This window comes from Physeter macrocephalus, chromosome 18, assembly GCF_002837175.3.
Source record: "Physeter macrocephalus isolate SW-GA chromosome 18, ASM283717v5, whole genome shotgun sequence".
Lineage (NCBI taxonomy): Eukaryota > Metazoa > Chordata > Mammalia > Artiodactyla > Physeteridae > Physeter > Physeter macrocephalus.
Window position 1 is genome coordinate 36,249,840 of NC_041231.1, and position 5,620 is coordinate 36,255,459.

A 5,620-nucleotide genomic window follows, 5' to 3' on the forward strand; every position below is an offset into this window, starting at 1 on the left:
GGGATCTTCCCGGACTGCGGCACGAACCCGTGAACCCGTGTCCCCTGCATCGGCAGGCGGACTCTCAACCACTGCGCCAGCAGGGAAACCCTCCAGCATTTATTGTTTGTAGATTTTTTGGTGATGGCCATTCTGATGGTGTGAGGTGATACCTCATTGTGGTTTTGATTTTCATTTCTCTAATGATTAGTGATGTTGAGCATCCTTTCATGTGTTTGTTGGCAACCTGTATATCTTCTTGGGAGAAATGTCTGTTTAGATCTTCTGCCCATTTTTGGATTGGGTGGTTTTTCTGATATTGAGCTGCATGAGCTGCTTGTATATTTTTGAGATTAATCCTTTGTCAGTTGCTTCGTTTGCAAATATTTTCTCCAATTCTGAGGGTTGTCTTTTCATCTTGTTTATGGCTTCCTTTGCTGTGCGAAAGCGTTTAAGTTTCATTAGGTCCCATTTGTTTATTTTTGTTTTTATCTCCATTTCTCTAGGAGGTGGGTCAAAAAGGATCTTTCTGTGATTTACATCACAGAGTGTTCTGCCTGTCTTTTCCTCTAAGAGTTTGATAGTGTCTGGCCTTACATTTAGGTCTTTAATCCATTTTGAGTTTTTTTGTGTGTATGGTATTAGAGAATGTTCTATTTCATTCTGTTACATGTAGGTGTCCAGTTTTCCCAGCACCACTTATTGAAGAGACTGTCTTTTCTCCATTGTATATTCTTGCCTCCTTTGTCATAGATTAGATGACCATAGGTGCGTTGGCTTGTCTGTTTAGTTTTGCCTCCCCATTTTCTTTGTCATCATACTATTTCTGCTTAGCCATTGGAAAGCTAAACTTCATAAATCCTTTATTTTTTTTTTTATTATCCCTCATGGTTTTCCATATCCACCAGGATGAATACTTTGTAGTATAAATTGCCTCTATATTGAGATAATTTTGAAAAATAGTAACTTTATGTTCCCGAGTTATCATACTTGCTATTAAGTGAGTGGATATTTAGACTTCAGTAGGGAGCTATCAAAATGATTGATTTTGATCGAACGAAATGGGTAAGTATTTTTACAGCCAAAGGCTCTGGTGATAGAATCCAGAAATTTGTGTTTTTAAATAAAAAACAGCTTTACTGAGGTGTAATTGACATACAATAAACTGAATACAAAGTGTACAATTTGATAAGTTTGGACATTTGAGTACACCCATAGAACCATCAGCACAGTCAAGATAGGAACATGTCTTGTCACCCCCCCAAAATCTTCTTATGTTCCTTTGCACTCCATCCTGCCTCCCCTTTCCAAACAGCCACTGATCTGTGTTCTGTCACTGTAGATTAGTTTGTATATTCTAGGTTTTACACACAGTATGTACTTCTTCTTTTGATCTGGCTTTTTTCTTTTATTTTTTAACATCTTAACATAGTATTTATTTGTCTTCCCTCTGTCGAACCCTGAGCCAACCACTTTCCCCAGGCTGCCTGGGGATGTGTAGGAAAAGGAACATACAGGGCCAATTAGACACGGTAGAAAGAACTATGGGAGTTAGAGAGGGCTCCTTAACATGGCAAAGAGAATGGAAAAGACTACCATCAGGGAAAAGAGTCCCATGGCCTCCAAGAGGGCAAAGCCCAGAATGGCATAGGAGGAGAGCTGTTGCGTCAGAGAAGAGTTCCTGGCCTAACGAAGGATGAGGCTCCCAAACACAGTGCCAAACCCAGCCCCGCCAACTGTGGCAGCCCCAGCCCCAGTGAACGTGGCTGCTGTGTCAGTGTCCCTTAAATGGCACTGGTTTAGAAGCTATGCCTAGGGATAAGGGAGGTCAAGAACCCTGAGGCTGCCAAGCTGCTGAGGCTCTCATCTGTCAGCATCTGCAGTTGTTTCATCACTACTGCAGACAGTGGTCGGCCCAGCAGCTCAGAGGTACTCCTCACCAGGGAGGGGAGTAAGGGGCTGTGGCAGGGAAGTGGCTCCCAGTGCAGAGAGTGATCTGACTTCTTTCACTCAGCATAATGATTTTGAGATTCGTTCATACTGCATGTTTAAATAGTTGATTCTTTTTATTGCTCAGTGGTATTCCATTATATGGCTATAACACAAATTTCTTATCCAATCACCTGTTGATGGACGTTTGGGTCATTTCTAGTTTTTGTCTATTACAAATAAAGCTGCTGTGAACACTCATGTACAAGTCTTTGTATGGACATATATATCCTTTTATCTTGGATAAATACTTGGAGTGATAGTACGTGTGATAGCTGAATCATATGGTAGGTGAATGTTTAACTTTTTAAGAAATTGCCAAACTGTTTTTCAGAGTGGTTGTACTAATTTGTTTCCATCAACTGTGTATGAGTTTCAGTTTCTGCACATCCTATTCAACACTTGGTATGCGCAGCCTTTTTTTTTTTTTTTTTTTTTGCCCTGCCTTGTAGTTTGCAGGATCTTAGTTCCCCGACCAGGGATCAAACCTGTGCCCCCTGCAGTAGAAGCATGGAGCCCTAACCACTGGACCACCAGAGAATTCCCTGCCCAGCCTTTTAAAATTTAGCCATTCTAAAATGCTTGTATTGTTGTCTCACTGGGATTGTAAGTTGCATTTTCCTAATGACCTGTGATGTTGAACATCTTTCCATGTGCTTTCCATTAGTCATCTGTATATGTTCTTTGGTAAAGTGTCTGTTAAAATCTTTGCTCTTTTTAAAGACTGAGTTGTTTAAATTCTAGTGGTTGAATTTTGAGAGTTTTCTGTATATTCTTTTTATTTTTTTCTGTATTTTATTCTGTATTTCTTTTTAAAAATAAATTTATTTATTTTTTGGCTGCATTGGGTCTTCGTTGCTGTTTGCAGGCTTTCTCTAGTTGTGGTGAGCAGGGGCTACTCTTTGTTGCGGTGCGTGGGCTTCTCATTGCAGTGGTTTCTCCTGTTGTGGAGCACGGGCTCTAGGCGCGCAGGCTTCAGTAGTTGTGGCACGCGGGCTCAGTAGTTGTGGCTCGAGGGCTCTAGAGTGCAGGCTCAGTAGTTGTGGTGCACGGGCTTAGTTGCTCCACAACATGTGGGATCTTCCCAGGCCAGAGCTCGAACCCGTGTCCACTGCATTGGCGGGCAGATTCTTAACCACTGCGCCACCAGGGAAGCTCTCTATATATTCTTGATGCAAATTCTTTTTCAGATACACGGTCTACAAAATTTTTCTCCAAAGTTCATGCCTTTTTTCATTTTCATAACAGGTCTTTTGAAGAAGCAGAAATTTATGAATTTCTACACAAATTACTGCTGGTGATTGGGATTGTAAATTGGGGGAGAAGTGACATCTTAATATTGTCTCTGATCTATGAACAAAATATATCTCTCCATTTATTTATTTCTTCTCCAATTTCTTAGCAGTATTTTATAGTTTTCAAGGTACAAATCTTTCACATCTTCTGTCAGATTTACCCATATGCCTATCATATATTTGATATTGTAAATGATATCACTTCATAAAATTTAGTTTTCAGTTTTCATTAAAAAGTCCAGTTCAAAATTCTAATATATAGTTGATTTTTGTATATTGATGTTGTATCCCACTACCTTACTAAACTCATTTATTAGATGTAGTAGCTTTATTTTGGCATATTCCATCATATTTTTTTACATAGAAGATCATGCCATCTATGAATAAAGACTGTTTTACTTCTCCCTTCCAATATGGATGACTTTTGTTTATTTTTCTTGCCTGATTTCACTGGCTGGAACCTCCAATGGAATGTTGAATAACATATATGAGACTAGACATCTGTCTTATTCCTGATCTTAAAGGAAAGCATTCAGACTTTTATCATTAGGTCTGATACTAGCTGTAGGTTTTTTGTAGATGTCCTTTATCAAGTTTATGAAGTCCTCTTCTATTCCTAGTTTGCTGAGTTTTTATCAGGAATGGACTCTGGATTTTGTTGAATGCTTTTTATGCATCTATCAAGATGATTGTATGGTTTGGTTTTGTTTTCATTTTGTGAATATGATTGGTTTGTTAACACTGATCAACTTTTGAATGTTAAACCAACTATTCCTGGGATTAAACCCCACTTAGCCTTGATATGTTATCCTTTTAATATAGTTTTGGATTTGATTTGCTAAATTTTTGTTTAGAATTTTTGCATCTGTGTTCATGAGCAGTATTGGGTTGTAGTCTTTTTGTAATGACTGTCTGGTTTTGGTATCAGGCCTCATGGAGTGAGTTGGAAGACTTTGTGTCAAATGGTATTATTTCTTCCTTAAATGATGGTTGGTGGGAAGGTGTTTACATTTTCAACTTTTAAAAAGATACAAGGCTGTTAAGGTTATCTATTTCTTCTTGAGTGAGCTTTGGTATTTTGTGTTTTTCAAGAACTGTGTTCGTTTCATCTAAGTGGTGGCATTTAAGGGAATAAAATTGTTCATAATATTCCCTTGTTATTCTTTTATTATCTGTAGAAACTATAGTGATGTAACTTTTCTCATTCCTGATACTGGAGGTTTATGAATTTTATTCATCTTCTTAAAGAACCAGATTTTGGTTATATTGATTTTCTGTTTTTCTGTTTTCCATTTCATTGATTCTTACTTTTGTCTTTCCTTTCTTCTGCTTACTTTGGTTTTAATTTGGTCTTCTTTTTTTTTTAGTTTCTCAAGGTAGAAGCTGAGGTCATTGATCTGAGACCTTTTCTCTTCTCTAGTATAGGTTTTTAGTGCTATACAATTTCCCCTAAGTACTGCTTTAGTGGCATCCCATAAATTCTGATCTGTTCTATATTTATGTTCATTCAGCTCAAAATACCTTATAATTTCCTTTAGGATTTCTTTGATCCATGGGTTATTTAGAAGTGTTATTTCCTTTTTAAATATTTATAGATTTTCTAAAAATCTTTTTGTTCTTGATTTCAAATTTCATTTAATGTGGTCTGAGAACATACTTGGTATGATCTGAGTCCTTTTAAATTTTTAAGATTGGTTTTATGGTCCAGAATATGGTTTATCTTTGTAAGTGTTCTGGGTACACTTGAGAACAACGTGTATTTCGCTGTTGTTGGGTAGAGTGTTATATAAATGTCATTTAGGTCAAGTTTGTTGATAGTGTTGTTCACGTCCTTGCTGATTTTCTGCCTTCTTGTTCTGTCAGTTATTAAGAGAGGGCTATTGCAATCTCTTGACCATAATTGTAGATTTGTATATACTTTGCTCAGAAATCTAGTCTGATATTAGTAGTATTCCAGTTTTCTTATGACTATTGTTAGCATGATATATCTTTTCCATACTTTTACCTACTTGTATTTTTACATTTGAAATACTTTCGTAAGGTCTTCCCTGGTGGTCCAGGGAGTAAGACTCTGCATTCCCAAGGGCCCGGGTTCGATCCCTGGTCAGGGAACTAGATCCCGCACGCATGCCACAATTAAGAGTTCGCATGCCGCAACTAAGAAGTCCACATGCTGCAACTAAGAGTACGCATGCCGCAACTAAGAAGTCCGCATGGAGGCTTCCCTGGTGGCACAGTGGTTGGGAATCTGCCCGCCAATGCAGGGGACACGGGTTTGAGCCCTGGTCCAGGGGGATCCCACAGTTGCTCCCACATGCGGAGCAACTAAGCCCGTGTGCCACAACTACTGAGCCTGC

At 38.5% G+C, this 5,620-nt stretch overlaps 1 pseudogene; it reads right to left on the reverse strand.

The window, feature by feature from the left end:
- LOC112064953 (ATP synthase F(0) complex subunit C2, mitochondrial-like) lies at positions 1–3,307 on the reverse strand (annotated as a pseudogene).
- Between the last annotated feature and the right edge of the window lie 2,313 nt (positions 3,308–5,620).